The sequence below is a fragment of the Rhincodon typus genome, chromosome 9 (assembly GCF_021869965.1).
Source record: "Rhincodon typus isolate 14 chromosome 9, sRhiTyp1.1, whole genome shotgun sequence".
In the NCBI taxonomy this organism is placed as follows: domain Eukaryota; kingdom Metazoa; phylum Chordata; class Chondrichthyes; order Orectolobiformes; family Rhincodontidae; genus Rhincodon; species Rhincodon typus.
The window spans coordinates 59,307,580-59,328,499 of record NC_063340.1 but is presented as its reverse complement, the minus strand read 5'-3'; the positions used below and the strand labels follow the sequence as shown (position 1 = coordinate 59,328,499).

At 40.4% G+C, this 20,920-nt stretch overlaps 1 protein-coding gene across 7 annotated transcripts in view; it reads left to right on the top strand.

Moving 5' to 3' along the window:
* The window catches only part of LOC109912623 (transcriptional-regulating factor 1), a 196,189-nt gene that overhangs the window by 53,886 nt on the left and 121,383 nt on the right, over positions 1–20,920 (top strand). For 2 of the 7 annotated variants that reach the window (XM_048600963.1, XM_048600964.1), the window contains exon 1: positions 16,853–16,868. The exons of the other annotated variants lie outside the window; for them this stretch is intronic. The gene's annotated coding sequence lies outside the window, so the exon portion shown is untranslated. Of the gene's footprint in view, positions 1–16,852; positions 16,869–20,920 lie in introns of those variants that run through there. 7 annotated transcript variants of the gene reach the window in all.

The window sequence follows — 20,920 nt, the reverse complement described above, 5'->3', positions numbered from 1 at the left end:
ACCCCCTTCCCCTCCCCCATTTCTGAAGAAAGGTCTAGGCCCGAAACCTCAGCCTTCCTGCTCCTCTGATGCTGCTTGGCCTGCTGTGTTCATCCAGCTCTACACCTTGTTATCTGAGATCGATCTACTTTGACTCAGTAATTGAATCAAGGGTTATATGGATAATGAAGGAGTGTGGAGTTGAAGATGATCAGATCATCCATGATTTCATTGAATTGCCCTATCTTGAGTAGTGTGTGTGAATTTTGGCCTCTTTATTTTAAAGAAGGATGTAAACGTGATAGAGGCAGTTCAGAGGAGTTTTACTAGATTGATACGTGAAATGAGTGGGTTGATTTATGAGCAAAGTTTGGATAGTCTGGGCTCGTTTCCCCTGGTGTTTAGAAGAGTGATGGGTGACTTGACTGAAATCTGTAAGATCCTAACTGACCTTGACAGCGTTTCATGGAAAGGATATGTTCTCTTGTGGGTGATTCTGGAACGGAGGGAGGCACTATGACAAAACTTAATGGTGACCCTCTTAGCATAAACACGAGAAGAAATTTGTTCTTTCAGTGGCATGTGTGATTTTTGTACCACTCGGCCTCGGAAGGCAGTGGAAGTAGGGCCATTAAGTATTTTAAGACCAAGGTAGATTCTAGTTTGGCAAGGGAATCAAAGGTTGTTTGTTGGATCTGAGCATTGGTAACAAGGTCAACATTTAATGCTCATTTTGAATTGACTTTGAGAAGGTGGTCGTGAACTTGAGTGCTTGTAATCCATGTGGTGCTGTTAGATTCAGATTTCGAAGATTTTGAGACCGTAAAAATAAATGAATGGTGGTGCAGTTCCAATTCAGGATATTGTAATACTTGCAAGGGAACTTGCAGTTTGTTGTTTCCATGTGTCTGCTATCTTTATTATTTTTCTTGATGGAAGTTGCATGTATGGAAGGTGCTGCCGTGGGGGCCTTGTTGAGTTGCTGCATGGCATCCTGTAGCTGGTACGGTTAGCTGCCACTGTCTGCAGTGGGTGGAAAGAGTGAATGTTGAAGGTGTGCTTGGGTGATCCATCAAGTAGCCTGCTATGTCCTGGATCAGACAAATTTCTTGAGGGTTTGTGAAACTGTACTCCTCCAAGCATGTGGTTTTGAATTAGTTATTTTGTAATGAATGTTAAACACAGATCTTACACAAACTGCACAAACTAGTGGAATTTTCACTGAACTTTCAGAACGAGCAAACTAAGATCTTAGTAAAAAATTCTCCTGACATGGCTAATTGTTATATTTTGAAATGGTGATAAGCATGGGGCAGTGATTCTGCTTTGGTTCACCTATTCAATTTAATAAAGCTATTGCTTTGCCACATTTTGTCAAATATCTGTGCCCCGTTTTGTTGATGGTTGGGCTGAATTTACATATGCCCTGTGTTCTTGTCCATTATTCCTGTGTTTTGTCTCAGTTAGTATGTCAGCACATCTTTCTAAAAGAGATACTCATAATATCATCACGACTGGAGCATGTGACCTGAGGGATTAAAGGTCTCTGGTTCCATTTTAACATGGGTTACTTGAAGCTTGACACACCTGATGGAAGCAAACTACTCTTTTTGTAACAGAATAGCTTCATGTTAGCCTAGGCATGGAAGTGCCTGTGAATGTAATAAATGTTTTGGATCTTGGAATACCACATTACCTGTTTCTAGAGATAGCATAAACATTGTAAAATCAGGTAAAAAGTACCTTGCTGGAGGCAAAATGCATATTATGGCGTACATCGGTGGCCACCTGTAAAAAGAGGACAAGATCTATGTCAATATTTGGAAACCTCGTTGAAGATCAACTAGACAATGGCACTGGACATCAAATAATTTGGATTTCAGTATCTTCAGCTAGTATGAGGAAAGAACTGTAGGTGACAAAGCCAGAAGATATGAATGATTTCCTTCTGCTTAAAATCTAAGCAGGTTCATGTTAGAACGCTTGTCTGTCTTGGGGGAGAAAAAAAATGCCGGAGGTCCTGCAGTTCTGGTTTAGAAAAACATTCGATGCTTTTCTCAACATAGCCCTAATGTTCTCCTTAAAGAAAATAAACCTGAAAAAAAATTCAATATTGTTTTCGACACCTGAGAAGTCTTAGCTTTTTCCCAAAGTTTATTTTATTTTACCATGTTCTTCAAATTGAATTGGATTTAGAGGTTCTGCCTTATGATGTCATCACTCCTTATTTGTGTGAATGCCATCTTGTGTTTGCAACCTGTAACTACACATACACAATTTTGACCTGCAACTCTGAACTTCTTCATACTGCATCCTTCGAGGGACCCAAGGCCAGAAAGGAGCAGCAGCAGTGAAAAAAATGAAGGAAAACAGAAGTAGAGAAAGAAATAGTAATGACAGAGAAGTAAAACCACAGAGTATATAGCACTGCACTATGCTGTTTTGTCTTAAAAGAAAATGTAGATCATGTGCTGGAAAGCTGATAATATCTTTACTAAATTACAATTTTACAAACAACATATGCAGGTCTATTTTAGTGCAGCCAACGTTATTGGTGCGGTCAACAACTTGTTACACCTACCCAAAAGCTGTCTAGTTTTCTTGTTGTCTGTGAAGCACGTGGCACCAAGGGACACAGGGCATACATGCACTATAAATCTGCTTCCAAAAACCAAGCCAGATCTCACAGCAAAATACAATACATTACAAGACTGGCAGCAAGGATAGAATTGAAAAGGAATGCAAAAACAAATAATTGAGCAAGGGTTCAGAGTCCCCAGTAAGCAAAAAGCAAATTTCATAAGATGACCAAACTTTTCATCTTCTGAACTTCACACCTTATGTAGGTTGTATAGTGCCATCAGAAGCTTTGACTTCCATTAACGTCTTTTATTCTGGAAAGGTAGGACAGCAGCTCATGAAAGTGAAAATCAGCACACAAGCTAATGCCAATGTATTAGCATAACATCCTGAAAGACATGTATCTAAGCAATTGGTGCTGAATGGTTCAGGGTTACCTTGCAGCATATGGTGGATCACCGATTCCATTGGCGGAATCATACCATTAGTGCCAATACACAAGCACATCTTGCCTTCCAGAAAATTTCAGTCTGGTACATATGGGCAGTCTGTTGGTTTCAGGATTACCAGTCTGTACAGACTTCTGCGCAGTCACAATTCTTGAGATTCCTGTCACACCCACTGTGGTGCAGCAGACCATATGTCATGCAGTGGAATATTGAAGCTGCTGTGTTTCATTTTAAGTAGAGCCAGACGAGGATTAGCAACAAGAGTTGCAAAAAAATCATTATCCAATGTCCTGACAGTGTTAAAGTCGTAAATGAGGATGTTTGATTGTCTTGGCCAAAATCAGAGTTCTCCTCTCAAACACTAGAAGTCATTTCAAGGGCAAAAAAGTCCTAATACGAAAAGTATAATGCCAAGATACCATGTCCATATTATACTAGGTGCACGTGCATATTGAACGTGTAAGGCAACCAGCATGTGAATCAAGATTTTCAGTGATATGTAATTGCATGATGCTTTCCAAATGTACCAACTCCAGCAGTGAAGGGAACTGCTCCATTCACTCCTTGGTCTAAAGTAGCAACAGACGTATTCATAGTGGTTGGGGTAAGATTGCATCCTTGTGACTGGTTACTTTTCTAAATTTTCTGATTTTTTTTTTACTGGCTTAACAATGTGACAATTGCAATCATTGCTAACATGATGTAAACTGACTGAAAACACATGTCCCAGAATGGGTAGTGTGCAGCAATGGGCCACGTTATACTTGCAAACCATTTCAAAACTTGTTTGAAATGGGGAGTGACATCACACAGAGATCCCATGATCCACACTGACAGTCTAATAGTGTCATATGAAACCCATGATATCAGGAGTCCAATAACAAAGCAAGATTTTCACAATGCGTTGCTATATTTTTGTGCAGTTGTGGAGAAGGGATTACCATTCCTGGCAGAAATTGTGCTTGGAAGGCCAATGTGAACAGATTTGATCAGCAAGTAATTGTCAACCTGTTCCAAGACACAGGACATTACTCAAAGAGGAGGAAAAGAAGAGACACTACTCTGGGCAGCACGATGGCTCAGTGGTTAACACTGCTGCCTCAAACCACCAGGAATCAGGGTTCGAACCTACCCTGGGATGACTGTCGACGTGGAGTTTGTACATTCTCCCTGTGTCTGCATGGGGTTACTCCAGGTGCTCCGGCTTCCTCTCTTAGTCCAAAGATGTGTAGGTTAGGTGGATTGGCCAAGCTAAATTGCTCATTGTGTTCAGGGATGTGCAGACGAGCTGGATTAACCATAGGAAATGTAGAGTTACAGGGATAGGATAGTAGGATTGGTGTGGAATTGATGGGCTGAATCGCCTGCTTCCATGCTGTAGGGATTCTGTGATTCTCTGGGTGAACAGTGAGAGAGCTCCCAAAGTGTTGGACTGGGCACAGTATGCCTTGATAAACTGAGGTTTGCCTACCAGGAAATGTTTCTGAAATATGCAACCAATGTATGGTACATCACGTATGCATGAAGAGAGTGAGGAAGAACACTTGTTTTGTTTATGCAGTGATGAGTGCACGCATGCAGGTAAGAGAATTGAGAACAATACAAACTTCTCCAAGCAGGTGTCTGCAGTGACCAGATCAGGCTAAATTGTCAAACCACCTAAGTGATAATTTGATGTTTTGCTTGTTAATTGTGTAATCTCTCTTTTACCTGTTTTTATAATGAATGAATTGACATGATGTCCCAGTGTACAAACATATCTGTTTGGGGTAGTTTTTTATCTTTGTGCAAAGAAAGGGAGATGTTATGCTAAGTCTCACAATTAGTATTTCAGTATACGTTTAAGAACAGACATGCACATGATTTCATCACTGTACAATCGGATACCAGCTGAAGGTAAAACTGCCTTGAGCTTTGTTAACTTTGGCCACTTGAAGCAGGATATGCCAATGGAAGTCTGCTATTCTTTTTGTAACCAAATAGCTTAACGTTTGCCCAGATGTAGATGTACTTGTGAATGGAATAATTGTATATATCAGTGAGCTGTAACAAACATCTTGGATCAATACCACATTACCCACATTCTAGTTTCTTAAGTTACGAGGGACAACAAGCATTGTCATATCGATTTCAAAATACTCTGCCAGGAAATCCATTGGGACCACTCTCTCCGTGACTCCCTTGTCTGCTCCACGCGCCCCACCACCCCTGGCACTTTTCCCTGCAACTGCAGGAAGTGCTACACCTGCCCCTACACCTCCCCCCTCACCCCCATCCCAGGCCCCAAAAAGACCTTCCACATCAAGCAGATGTTCACCTGCACATCTGCTAATGTGGTACACTGTATCCGCTGTTCCCGATGTGGCCGCCTCTACGTCGGGGAAACCAAGCGGAGGCTTGGAGACTGCTTTGTGGAACACCTATGCTTGGTTCGCGACAAACGACTGCACCTCCCAGTCGCGAACCATTTCAACTCCCCCTCCTATGCCTTGGATGACATGTCCATCCTGGGCCGCCTGCAGTGCCACAACGATGCCACCCGAAGGTTGGAGCAACAGCACCTCCTATTTCGTTTGGGAACCCTGCAGCCCAATGGTATCAATGTGGACTTCACAAGCTTCGAAATCTCCCCTCCCCCGAGCGCATCGCAAAACCAGCCCAGCTTGTCCCTGTCTCCCTAACCTGTCCTTCCTCCCAACTATCCCCTGCTCCCACCTCAAGCCCCATCCCCCACCTCCTACCTACCAGTCTCATCCCGCCTCCTTGACCTGTCCATCCTCCCTGGACTGACCTGTCCCCACCCTAACTCCCCACCTACACTCCCCTTTACTGGCTCCATCCCCACCTCTTTGACCTGTGTGTCTCCTCTCCATCTATCTGCTCCTTTATCCATCTTCCATCAGCCTCCCCTTCTCTCTCTCTTTATTTCAGAATCCTCTTCCCTTCCCCCATTTCTGAAGAAGGGTCCCGACCTGAAACGTCAGCTTTCCTGCTCCTCTGATGCTGCCTGGCCTGCTGTGTTCCTCCAGCTCCACACAAGATTAGCGGGAATCCTTTTAAAAACCAGCAAAGGACAACTTATTACTTTTTTTAAGGGGGAGAAGATGAAATACGAGAGCAAGCTTGCTAGTAATATAAAAGAAGAGTGCAAGAGTTTTTAAAATCTTTTTTTTAAAAAGGTAAGAGAGGCAAGAGTGGACATTGGAGCACTGGAAAAGGAGGCTGGAGAAGCAGTGGGGAACAGAAGTGGCAAAGGAAGTAAATAGATACATCAGTCTTCATGGTAGAAAACACCAGTAGCATCGCAGAACTTTGAGAGTCAGAGGCAGAGGTGACTGTAGTGGCCATCACTTAAGAAGAAGGTGTTGGGGAAGCTGCAAGATCTGAAGGTGGATAAATCACTCCGATCAGATGGACTGCACCTCACGGTTGTGAAGGACATAGCGGAGATTGTAGAGGCATTGGTAATCTTTCATGAATTATTAGAAGCAGGGAGGGTTGCGGAGGACTACAAAATGGCTAATGAAATGCCCTTGTCTAAGAAGGGCAGAAGGCAGAAGACCAGAAACTCAATGCCAGTTACTTGACCCCAGTTGTTAGAAAGTTTTTAAAGCCTGTTATTAAGAATGAGATTGTGGTGTACTTGCATGGTAAAATAGGTCTGAGTCAGCATGGCTTTGTCAAGGGGAGATCATGCCTTGCAAATCTGTTAGAATTCTTGGAGGTAATGAACAAGTTAGACAAAGGAGAGCCAGTGGATGTCATCACCTTGGATTTCCAGAAGGCCTTTGACAAGGTGTCGTGTTAGGGGGCTGCTAAATAAGAGCCCACAGTGTTAGGGGCAGGGTACTGGCACGGATTGAGGTTTGGCTGACTGGAAGAAAGCAGAGAGTAGGGATAAAGGGGTCATTTTCAGGATGGCAGCTGATGACTGGTGGCATTCTGCAGGGGTCTGCTGGGTCCATGACTATTCATGTTGCATGTTAACAATCTGGACGAAGGAAATGAGGACATTGTTAAGTTTGCAAATGACACAAAGTTAGGTGAAGGGGTGGGTCATGTTGAGGAAGTGGGGAGGCTACAGAAGGACTTTGACAAGCTAGGAGAGTGGGCAAAGAAGTAGCAGATGGATTACCATGTGGAAAAGTGTGAGGCTATCCACTTTGATAGGAAGAATAGAGGCATTAGACAGTTTTCTGAATGCAGGCAGGCTTCGGAAATTTGAAGCACAAAGGGACTTAAGAGAATCCCGAACTTGGACTCCTAAGGTTAGCCTGCAGGTTTAACTGCAGTTAGGAAAGCAAATGCAATGTTGGCATTCATTTCAAAAGAGCTAGAATACAAGAGCCGGGATGTACTGCTGAGGCTGGTATAAGGCTCTGGTCAGACCGCATATGGAACATTGTGAGAGTTTTGGGTCCTATATCTAAGGAAGGAAGTGCTGGCATTGGAGGGCGTTCAGAGGAGGTCCACAAGAATGATCGTGGGGTGAAGGTGAGGACCGCTTGAGGACTCTGGGTCTCCGCTTGGAGGATCTGTTTGAAACTTACCGATTACTGAGGCCTGGATAGAGTGGACATAGAGAAGATGTTTCGACGAGTAGGAGAGACAAGAATCTGAGGGCATGGTGGCAGAATGAAGGGACAGTACTTTAGAACTGAGGTGACGAATTTCTTCAGCCAGAAGGTGCTGAATCGGTGGAACAGAGGTAGACAGGTTCTTGATTGGTTAATTGGATCAAGGGTTCTGGGGAGAAGGCAAGAGAATGGGGTTGAGAAATATCAGCCATGATTGAAATACAGAGCAGACTCAATGGGCTGAATGGCCTAATTCTCTTAGGTCATATGGTCGAATTGTTAATATTTGTAAGAGGATTGACAATGAGAGGGCGTAGGTTTAAAAATATGACAGTTATAGGAAATGTGATCTCGTGGAACAAGTGGTTCAGATCTGAAATGTGCTGCCTGGAAGTGAAATGGAGCTAGGTTCAATCAATGCATTCAAGAGGGATTTGGATGACTTATTTAAACAGAAACAACACGTAAGGGTATATGAAAAAGACAGGAGAATGGCACAAAGTTGTCATTTTCGTTGGCGAGCCGGTGTCTGCGCAATGGCTGAAATGGCATCCTTCTGGATGCCACGATTCTGAGATAACTGCTGATTTAGAGACAGTGCAGCTGTTACAAGAGGTAGTAAGGTTAAGGTGTCTTGTGGGATACATTTGAAAAGTGGCATCAAACGAGCTCACTGAAATGTGATATGTTGATGAGAAATTGGAGAGGGCCAAAGATCATTACTTTGTGAAAAACTAGAGGTAACAGTATGGGAATGAGAAGGGGAGGCATTTGATATCAATCTGAAGCTACTTTTAGATGTTCAGCTGATTGAAAGGCAAGTTATGTTTCCTTCCAGTAGTGTGGTGAGAAAGATAAAATGAACTTCTATTTTTTTGAAGGTTGTCTATGGGCAAGTGTACTTGTCGCTCCTGCAGGATTTGCTTCAGCGAATTTTGCAGCAGCCAACTCTCTGATTTGATCTTTGACATGATTGCTGTCTGCAACAACTCCTATCTTAATTGCACATTAAAGATAGTAGAACATCTCAAGATGCTTCATAAGAGCGCAAACAAACTAAATTTAGCATTAAGCTGTGAGAGATGTTTGGACATAAAGTGAGAGAGGTTTTAAGGAGCATATTGAAGGATGAAGAAAAAGGTGTGGAGAAACAGAAATTTTTAGCGAGTGAACTCTAGAGTTTTAGGGCCTTGTTGCTGAAGGCATAAGATTAACGAAGAGAGGCAAAAATTGAGACTAGACGCAGGGCTGGAACTTGAGAGCAGAGTTCTTCAGCAGGATTGTCGTTGTGGATGAGGTAACAGATAGAAAGGGGGTACCTTTTCAAGTTAAATTTGATCTGTTTGTGGAGGGAAGGAGAAAATTAGATTCTTTTGTTTGAGCATCACAATTCTGTGATAGCTAGGTATGGAATCACCTTTTGCACGACTTAATCAGAGAAACAAAGTAGAGATAGTAGGAACTGCCGATGCTGGAGAATCTGAGATAACACGGTGTAGAGCTGGATGAACACAGCAGGCCGAGCAGGAAAGCTGACGTTTCGGATTTCTGAAGAAGGGTCTCGACCCGAAACGTCAGCTTTCCTGCTCCTCTGATGCTGCTTGGCCTGCTGTGTTCATCCAGCTCTACACTGTGTTATATCAGAGAAACAATGTAGCCTGTTGTAGCTTCCGGTGCTAAATATTATTTTGGTCTCGTTCCCCAAATTTAGGATGGGATTTAAAGTAAAAGTAGATTTGAATTAAAATGTCTGTCTGTCTTGTTGTATTCTCTAGTCTTGAACAGTTGTACTGCACAGATTGGGCAGAGTGCACTAAAACTTGGAAGGAAAGCGTGAGGTCGTGTACTTCGAGTGAATCAAAAGGCAAACTGTTCTTAAAATGAAGAGAAACTCCCAAAGAAAATCACATTGCAGAGATATCTGGATGAGTTTGTGCATGAAACACCAAACAGTTAGTATGCTGGGGCAGCAATAATTATCAAAACAAATAAAATTTTGGCCTTTATTACTGGAGGGTGGATTTTTTTTAAAGCAGGAAGTGTTCTTACAACTCTACAGGGTGTTTTGTGAGGCTACACCTGGAGTCCCATGTACAGTTTTTGTCCCCCTATTTACGAAAGAATATACTGACATTAGAGGATGTTCAGAAGAGATTCACTGGGCTGAGTCCTAAAATACAGGGTTTGGTCACTGGAAGCATTTGAAAAGGTGGGAGGTAGATTTTGAAATATTAGGGAATTGACGACTCTGCTGAACTGGCACAAAAGAGCTGAGGTGTGGGGTAGAACAGGCATAATTTTGTTGAATGGTGGGGCAGATTTGAGAGGCCAAATGGCCTACTCTTGCTCCTATTTCTTGCATTCTTATCTAGCTACGTAGAATAACCACACTGGAGGCCAGGTTTGAACTCGAGTATTTTTATTAAAAGGAAGATAATGTCACTCTCTACTTTGTGTCGGGGGGTTGGTTTGCAATGCAGAGTGATGGCAACAGTGCAGGTTCAGTTCCTGCACTGGTGGAGTTAGCTTGAAGGCCCCACTTCTCAACCTTGCCCCTCACTTGTGGTGCGGTAACCATTGAGTTAAACCAACCACCAGTTGTCTCTTTCTAATTACAGAACAGCTCTTGGACTACGGTGACTTTATTTTTACTCTTACATTGTTCAGGTCCTGTGTAGTAGCTTGAAAATGCCTGACTGCTTCAAAATACAAAGACGCTGAGCGAAGGTTCATGACATTTACTGAGGAAAACAATTATGTTACTTACATGTACTGGACAGAAATAAGGATGCAACCACAGGTAGTGGGAGAGGGGTTGTGTTGTGGCTGTTCCTTGTTAAGCTTGCCTGTTGACGACAGACAAATTTAGCAACTTTGTCGTATTCAGAACTGAAATTTTCATATTTCAGTCCCTCTGTTGATTTTTGTCCTGTGTTAACCAGCAGCTAAACATTCAAAAGGAAAGTAACTTGTTTCAAAAGTATGACTTGTGCTGGCTAATGAGGCTTCAATGTTATTTTGCAGTATTTCTACAGGAAGGATGTCATTAAACTTGAGGGTGCAGAAAAGATTTACAAAAAATTTTGCCAGGGCTGGAGGGTTTGAGCTGTAGAGGGAGGCTGAATAGATTGGAGCTATGTTCCCTGGAGTGTCGGAGGCTGAACGTGATCTTATAGAATTATGAGGCATGGATTGGGTGAAAGGCCAAGGTCCTTTTCCTCGGGTGGGGAGTCCAAAGCCAGAGGGCATTGGTTTAAGGCAACGAGGGAAAGATTTAAGAAGGACCTAAAGGGTAGCTTTTTCAAACAGATGGTGGTGTGTGTATGGAATGAGCTGCCAGAGGAAGTGGTGGAGGCAGGTACAATTACAACATTTAAAAGGCATCTGAGTGGTTATATGAATACGAAGGGTTTAGAGGGATATGGGCCAAATGCTGGCAAGTGGGACTACGTCAGATTGGGATGTCTGATTGCAGACAAGTTGAACTGAAAGGTCTGTTTCCGTGCAGTGCATCTCCATGATTCTAATATGCACATGATGTAGCAAATTTAACCAAATGTTATACTTTTTAATTAGTACAGTTAATAAGTACTCCCTCCAAACATCTTGAACCACATTTTTTCTAAAAATGGAGAAACTTACACAAGATTTTTTCCAGAAAGTATATCTTTTTTAAAAATAATGCACATATGTTTGTAAAAGAAGTAAACAATTCACCCACCCCGCCTCCCCAGTGAGAAGCCCAGCCAAGCCAAAAAATAGAGACTTCTGAAAATTTAACTCATTGTCTTAGAAGTGTGGAAAAGCAGGAGCATTTTTTCTCAACATACTTGAGGGATTATTGTATTTTTTTTCCAGGAAAGAGAAGGTTTGTTCTAGCCTGCTTGGTATCATGATCGATCTGCAATTCATTGAATGTAGAGCATTTTGTATTTAATTCATTCTTGTACAGTAAAGTGGTTAATTGTCAAAATAGCACTTGAAGAACATATTGGGAACAATTTGCCGTTGAATGTTGAATACAACTGAGGATTTAATTGAAGACACTGGCGTGTAGATACAGCAGGATGCCATCGTGATTCCACTTTTCTGACATTTCAGTTATCAGTGCAATCAGGATCACAACAGAAAAGCTGTAAATATTCTCCAGATTAAACAGCATCTGTGGAAAGAGGAACAGAATCACCATTTCGAGTCTGTTTTTGATTTTTTTTTTCCACACAGGCAGGAACAAGTTCAAACAGTTGGCCTTATAATCACTCGCTCGTTTAGAATCTTTAAGTTCATAGCAGCGTGGTTTTGGGCTGCCTCTTGCTGTCTCCCTCTCATGTCATTATGCTCCACCCATGTATGAGTGCTGCCTACAATCATGAGTAATCCATCTCATTTAGTGAAATTGACTCTCTGATATCCAGGCACCAATGAATGATTTTACAATCTCCAGGACGACCTTTAATCGCCATTGCAGTCTGAGGGTGAATCAGGTTGTATCTTGGTTATTCTGAGAGGTTTGCTAGCCTGAGGTTGGTTCAGGCTGCTACTTCTTGCATTGTCTGATTAATGTGTAAGAAATTTGGATGCACTTTATTTTCAGGTTTCTCAACTTAATACACAGGTGACATGATTCCTGTGTTGATCTTAAGGAATTCAAATTCAGGAACTTCAAAAGTGGAAAAGTTATGGTAAATTCCAGTCTGAAGGTCACCAATGAGCAAATGTATTAACAATTTCACTTTGGTAATCAACAGGTACAATTTGAATGATGCAATAAGAAGGTAATAACATCTCAGGTGGATTCAGAATATCTGTTGAAGTTATGAGCATGTATTACTTGATGAGGACCTTTTAAACCAATGTGTCTTGACCAATTTAATGATCAACCACCTCATTGCTCTTGTTCCCAGGTTTCCATCACAAAACTGGGAAGTGAAATTAGCCTTTTTTTTTTTGGAGCAGTGTAGTGTGAATATCAGGCTGATTTTTGCTTGTAGGTACGGAAATTTCCCAGTTTGGTGCATCTGACTTTGGGGAGGGAAAATGCCTCAAGCGGTGCGAATGGTGTTGGAATTAGTTTGGCTGTCTCTCTCCAGATACAAATAGGAGGTGGCCACTGGATCTACTGAGTATGAAGGCAGGCCTGTCTTGGTTAGCCATTGTTTGGTTAAACGTTAGTCCCAATTGTTTTTCTCCCTCCTAGACCATTATCCTCCTTCATGCCCTATTCATATCTCCTCATGCCGCTATTCACTGACATGGCTCATTGTAGTCTCCCATGCCAAGTCATGCCACTTCACGACAATGCCATCCTTTCCCTTCATACCTTGTATGTCAGCTCACCATGTACCCACCGTGGGGAGAACTGTGAATCTTGTTGGGATGAAGTCAGATTAATGGCTTAAATAGATACAGTAGTTTCAACTGCAATGAAAATATACTCCCATTCATGAAAAGCCCCTAATTTACTTCATCCCATATCAAAACAGATATTTATTCATAACCCCACATCAATGACAGTTAACCCTTCAATAACCTCTTTGAGCCTCAGTCAAATTGTGAATTTACAACCTCCATGCTACAATAGCTGAGGGTGGGAAAGGCAGACAACTATTTGGTTCTTTAACAGCTCCTGATACAGTATCAACAAACGACAGAATTTCATTTTTCACCTCTGACACAGGCAAGCTGTTTTATTTTCAGTTTTTTAAAGGTCATGAGATTTAAATGTTGTGAATTTTTAGCAGCTTTATGTGCCTTTATCTGCCCATTTATAATGAGCATTTATGTATCCTTCAATTCAAATATAGCACCCTCTGTGATCAGGTTCTTGCTACAAGGAAAAATGGGGTCTGTCTAAACTCAGGGCTAGTATCACTTGGACTTGCTGAGTTCAGGTTTCCTGCTGGTATGAGTCACATTTCTCCCTTCTTTACCCAGGGCAAAAATGGAATTAGTCAGAAAAGAGATAGACCTTCCAGATCAGGGTCTTGTTTGCCATTCTAAAAACACAGCCTATTTTCTTTTCCTTGGTTTTGACAAGAAGCCTGTTTTCCTCCTCATATGAACTTGGTTCCTCCAACACCTTTGTCCAGAGTTTCTTCTATACACATGTTCCAACCTGTTTAGAATTGCATCCTTCAGACCTTTGTCTCACCTGAAACATCTTGCTCTCCAATGCCAACAGTCAGCACCCAGCCCATTTCACAGTTGAGTCAAACAAACTTCCATTCTCAGTCATTGTGCCTTGCATTTTTGAATTATCTCTGAAAAACTGTCTTTATGCTTTATCTTAATCAGAGTCACGAAAGGAAAATTCTCTAGCCCTTGCTTGACAATGTGGAATTCTTTTTAGATTTCAGGCGTGGAATGATTTCATTACTTGAGTATCATAGCACTGGATTGCTTGTTCTTACAATTTGGAAATGATGAGTAATTTAAGAAAAAAACTTTTCAAAACAATTGCGTTGATGGGAAATTAGACATCAACTAAAAGTGGAAAAAGTAACTGTTAATGGAAGATACAAGATATCCCTTTATTGTAAATCTGTTCACAATAATGACCTGGGTTAATTGTCTTGACTTTGGATTACATTGTACGGTGAAAAAGATAGAGCTTGGGAGTCAAACATCACGCAAGTGTTACTGGAGATTGAAATAATATTTCAGGTGCTGTTTGGTACTCTTCTACAAGTTAACCTTTATAGTACCAGATTTGTTTTTCTTGAGGGAATAAAAATGAACCATTTGATGATCCAAAAGTAAATTGTGTATTTTCATAGGCATACAGTGTTTCTGTCTCCTATTTCCATGTTGGCCACGGTTCATGTATTTCCAGAAACAACGGAATATTTTTCAAATTTAAAGTAAATCTCTATTCAGCTGAGCTGAGACAATATAGTGCAGGAAGGAATTTAGACATGTCGTGATTATTTCTGCCTGTGAATGCTGACACAGTATTTTGATTAAAATATTACACTGTGTCGGGAAACTAGGCCCGGGATTATTTTTAAAAATATAATGAAGGCAATGAAGAAGCCATGAAAGCAGAGCCAATTACAGTCAATTGACAAGTGAAGTTATAGCAAAGTCCGTAGAGATGCAGGACACCCGTTTTATTTCAGAATACACAGAGCACGTGTCATATAAAGAGTAAGAAAAAAATTGAAGTGGCTGATCCATCCACACACACTTTTACTGGAGGGTGTAAAGTGGTATCAAATTAAAGATGAAGAGAAATTATATCATCCATAGTACAGTGAGCTTGTGGAATTTGTAACACAGAAAGCATTGAGGTCAAAACATTGTACGATTTCAAGGAGAAGTTGGATAAGGTACTTGTGGGCTGAAGAGATCGAAGGATACGAGGGAAAAGCAGGAACAAGCAATTGAGTTGGTTGATCAACCACGGTAATATTTATATTGGAGCAGGCTCATAGGGCTGAATGGCCTATTCCTGCTCCTATGTTTTACGTTTCTATTTAAGAGCGCACTGGCAGATTGTGTTTCTTAAAGATAGACTGACTATGAGATGTAACATGACACTGATTATTAGCCAACTTGAAACATTGTTTTCTGGAAATATTTTTGCTCCTTTGGACACTCAACATTATTGTCAAACAGTGCCATTGCTATAATGCATTGTAAACCCAAATGTTGTCTCCTAAACCAAACTTTTATCATGGTCAAATGGTTATTTCCTTTTTCTTCTCGTAATGTTCAAATTTAGTTGCTAGAATTTGTATAGAAATGTCTTTTGATGACTTAACTAACTTGCTTATGCTGTCTTCTGTGTTAAGAATAGGTTTTTGTTGCCTCTTGATGACTCACCAAATGTCGCCTCCACCACCCCACCTCCGTTTTATTACAGGAAACCATAATTTTATGACTGTGCCATAATATGGTTGATCATGAACCCAACCTGCCACTTTGTGTATCAATCCCTTAAACTGAGATAGGATTTTCTTTTGGTTGGTGACTTAGGAAAAGCCAATTGTCAGATTGAATCTATTTGGAACAAGAGTTACTAAAGGGGCACATCATCAAGGACTGTGAAACAACTTTTTTTTGAACAGTCTGTTCTTGGTAACGATTTGCCTTTAGCAGGCACCTGTCTGCAAGCTGTCAATTTTTCTCCGGTTTGGAGAGAAGTTTGTTGGGATGACATTATGCTTCTTTGTGAAGATCGTGACGAATTAGTTCAAAGTAGATAGAGCATGGTTCTATGATATGTCTGACCCAGTGGAGTACTTTGATATGAAAGTTAAGTGCCCAAGGTTCTAAGATGTATTCCAAATCATTTCCAGACTCCAGAAATGTTTGAAATATTGAATTTCAGATGAAAGAAGGTCCTTTTCGATAAATGTCTGTGTTGTTTGTAACAACATAATTCTAGTAAAATGTTCTCTCTGCAAAAGCAAAACTTTAGTGAATACATCTCATTTTTCCGGTTGCATTACATTTCTGTATGTAGACCCTAAAATTTACTTCAGTGGCACATGGAATTTAAACAGTGAACAGCTGAACCATTTAGTTTCATTCATAGTGTATGTGCATAATCTTCTGCTCGGCTGCACTTGGCCTCTACTTTGGTGAGGGAAGAAAAAAGTAGCCAGGTAGATGAAAACTGCTGCTGAAATGTGTGTCTCTGAATGTTGTTGCTGAGGGTGGGGCAAAGAACAATTCGTCCGCTTTATCTCTTGAGTCAAGTAATGTGCAAAACATCATCCAGGCCTGAATATGAATAATAGCAGTTTGTATGAAGCAATCGACAATGTTTTGCAATTATGCATCAGGAAACTTGCAAACAGCTGGTGCTTATGAATGGAATAGAAAAAATTTGATGAGAGATTGACCTTTCTCCATACTACACTTTAAAAGAAGAAAATTACACATTTGGCTTATTAAGGAACGTTGTAAGTTTTTTTTTCCCACTTTATTTAATTTGCACATAACATTTGCCTGGTCACACTACATTTTTTTTTCTACTTTTTACAGTTTGGAGATTTTCAAGGCTTATATTTGTTTTACATTCTATCAGATCGCTTAACTATTCTATAGTGAATTCATGCAAAGATTGTTGTTCAGTTACATGCAGATCTGGGGACATGGACGTATTGATCTTATGTTTTTGTTCACTTTCATGAATAACTTTGCCTGTTCAGTGAATAAATCATTGAACACTTGTCATTGACAGGCTTAAAATTTTGCATTGTACAATGCCCTGTGGTGAATGAATTTAACTTTACCACATTACATGTGTGGTGATACAACATGCAGTTAAGCAAAGGTAAGCAGGAATTCAGTTTTTGTATACTGTAATAGTAAGGAATAAAGATTTTGTTTAGTACTATTTAAGTCAAATAATGGAACGTAAGGTGCCTGTTTTATACATGTATACTGTATTTGTGCTTGTTTTTATTTTCAGTTGAATGGGATATAAACAAATTTAGATTCTGCCAGAAATGGAAATTTTGTAAATACCCTGTTGTAAATGCAACGTAAGAATGAAAATGTAACCTGATTGTGTTCTGTGGTTAGAAGGTTTCCTCTACACATATACAGTAACATGACCCATTTACTGAAACTGTGGTCGAAACTCTTTAGTACAATATATAATTTCTTGTAAAAGTGATGAATTCTATAGTACAGTAGTTCACAACCCACTGATGCACTCATTCAAGTCACTGTAGAGTCAAAAGATTGGTTGTGTTTTTTATTTTGCATTCATATTTTAAATTCAAAATACCAGAAGCAGGAAATACGATAGGGAATGATCAGAGATAGCAAGAACTGCAGATACCGGTGTCAGAGACAATACAGTGTGGAGCTGGAGGAACACAGCGGGCCAGGCAGCATCAGACCAGTTTAAATGGTTTGAATTGTTGAAGTTTAGCTGTACGCACACTATTCAGTGCTGTATACAACCATTTCATGTCCAGTCATAAATTGCACTTGAATCCATTTGTTCTTCTCTAACTGGATTTGTAATGTCTCCTAGTAAGATATGTGGTAAAGAAAGCCAACAAGTGATCTCGGATTATACCAAGACATTGCCCATTCAATTCAAAAATAAATTGGTAGTGCATACCGTACTTTGAAAACATAAGCTCATGAGAGAAATAGATGATTGAAATGCAACCTGAAATGAAGCTCATTGAGAATTTTAGCAAGTATGTTTTATGGCACTTAATACCTCGAGCTTCACATTGCTGATCCTATGGGATGTTAATAGTGAATCCAGTTTTGGGCCAGTTTTATGTTATGCTATAGATCTGCATGAATGAAGCTGAAGGGAAGACTCATGAGTTCTGCTCATACTTATGTTCCCAATTTGCTGCTGATTTTATTTGGATATTTCTGGGTTTAAGTTAGTCGACGTTATGTATTTTATATTCTGGCCATAGTTCGTGCCCAGAGTCCATAAATGAATATGGGTATTTGAAAGGCATGGAATTTATATTCATTGTTGTGTTAAAAGGAGAAGAGTACTTGAGTATTGTGAATAGCACATAAAATAAAGCCACCATCAAGCCACTGACTGTGAAGTGTAGGTTTACCCTGAGCCATACAGGTGCCCAAATCAGACGGAGCATGTCATGTGATTACACTTTACTGTGTTGCCAGGAGAAGAGACAGATTAGTCCTGTCCCTATCTTAGGCTGGCATTGCACCGGCTTCCTATGTTGTATGAAACTGATAGCAAAAAGAGCAAATATCGCCTTCACTTTATCCAGAGTTTTCACTTTAAAACCAGTTCCTACTTCAGTGAGGGTGTTTTCTGCTTTTCCTTTTCTGCTTAAACTTCAACTTTTTTTTTGATATGGTTTTTAATTTGTTTTGAAGATATTTTCCATGGGGAGCAGTGAAATCACTGTGCAATTAGGACTTCATAAATTCAGTTTCAATGGCGTGGAATTATTTCTTAGCTTCTTCATAAAGACCTTCATGCACAGTACAACACTGATCATTGTGAACGTGGAAAGTAGTTTACTGTGGCCGTTTAAAATTGGTGATTTGTATTACATTACCGCTTGGACAGATAAATGCTTTTTGTTGTTTATCATTAAGTACGAGTGACTGTTTGCACCTGAAGGACTGATTTGTGATTTTAAATTGCCCTAATTGTGGGCTGTAGTGTGATAGCTGGATATGTGGTCCCTTTGTTAATCACGCTTGTTGCCAGCATGTATAACTTCCTTTTGATGTGTATTGGCATTCGTGTAAATAAATTTTTGATGAACCTCGGCAGTGTCACAACTTTGAATATTTTAGCTGATCCTATTGATTGTCCAGTTTTTGTTTAACTTTCACTGCTGAAGGTGTTTGTCATAGAATCGTAGAATCCCTACAGTGTGGAAACAGGCCCTTCAGCCCAACAAGTCCACACCGAACCTCTTTGGGCAAATAGTGTAGCTTAAAATCCGCTGCATATATTTAAACAAAACTTGCTTCACAGATATGACATGGCCCAAGAACATAAGATTTTTAGAGAATTTGCAGAGCCAGATCCCTGATACTTCACAAAGATGAATTAATTTTGGGAGTTTGGAGCAAATTTACTTTTGGTTGTAAGAAGAATGTTATGGGCTGCTTTATTTAGAATATTGCGAATTTCCTCAACTGTCTGTGTGAACAGAGTTTTCAGAACAGGTTGTTGATGTGGCTCGTCCTGAAGCCGCCTCCATGAGATTGAACCACTTAATGTGTATTTACTTTTTCAATTTTGCAATTACAGTGGATAAACTAGGCAGGGAAAGCCTCTAGGATGAGCTGTGAAAGTGGAATAATGTTGAATTAGCATGGCAATGACAGAATGATGCCCTGAATGCCCTCTGTGCTTGTTGACCTGTTTCTTTACCAAACATCACAGTTAGTAGCTAGTACCATGATTTTAGAGTTCCATGCTCCTCTCCAGGTAAGAGATGGTGATGCACACTTGGGAGAAAAAGTACAGGAGACTGACAGCAGTAAGTCTCTTGGTTTGCTATGTTAGCATTGAGAAGAGATGAAACACTGTGTTAAGTCTTTTCAACAGGTCATTAAAATCATGTCAAGTGTTTTAATCTTTATTAAAATTGACATGCAGGTATTGACTCTTAAGTGTTAATAACTAGGATCAGGGCTGATGAATAGCACAATAAACTTGTGGTTATATCATACAGTCATTGATAGATATTTTTAATGATCTTGTTCTGACACACAATGCTAGAGAAGGTAGGACTTGAAACTGGGCCTTCTGACCCAGAGGTAGGAACATTACCATTGTGCCAAAAGAGCCCCTGCTGAGTCTCATGTTAAATACGCGCCATTTTTAGTGTTGAAAGCATTACAAGCCTACTGGACATTAGTATGCTAGTATTTTTTTCAAATGGAGCTATGTAAATGCACTGTTGTGACCATTTGTTTCATTTATAACTAAGACGGAAATACCTGACACTGAAGAATTGCCTCAGTTATATGTTTTAACTTGCTAATTGAATCAAATGTACATTGAGTATGATGTGAGGCTGTGTAAAAATATGAATGGGTTTTATTGTGAGATTTTTTGTGATTAGGTTTATTGAATAACAGAAGTGTTACACTGTAGAAAGAGGCCATTCAACCCATCGCGCCTGCATTTCTTCGTTAAATGAACGTCATTAGGATAATTGCTATTCTTAAAATTTAGTTTTGGTACTATTTTGCTTCCCAATCAAATTTCTTCACTCTGTCATTATTAGAGCCGGTCTTTCAGATGCTGTTCTTTCAGTGTGTGTGCAGAATGATTATTGATATTTGAGGACATCATAGGTGAAACTAAACATGTTCTGATGCACTTACTCAAATGTTTTATTTTCCACCTGAAGTCACTGGGTGGCACTTGTGCTTGCAAGTTACAAAGCCGTGGGTTCAAGTCACGTTCTAGAGACTTGATCGTCTGACACAGGCTGGCATTTCAGTGCAATACAGAGACAGTGCTGCCAAGATGTTGCTGTCTTTCGGATGAGATGATTAACCAAGGTCCTGTCTGCTTTCTTGGTTGGAGAACAGGAAAATATTGTGCCTGTGCCGTGACCACTATTTATCCTTCAGCAGCTTTGCTGAAATAAGTCATCTCGTTGCCTGTTGTATGATCTTGCTGAAAGAAAAATGGTTGTCTGCTGTTCGATATTACAACGTTGACTGAGCTTCAGAGGTACTTTGTTGCTTGTGAAGCACTTCAGAAAATCCTGAAGTTGCGAAAGAAACCATTATAAAGGCAAATATAACAAGGTGTAGAGCTGGATGAACACAGCAGGCCAAGCAGCATCAGAGGAGCAGGAAAGCTGACGTTTCGGGTCTGGACCCTTCTTCAGAAAT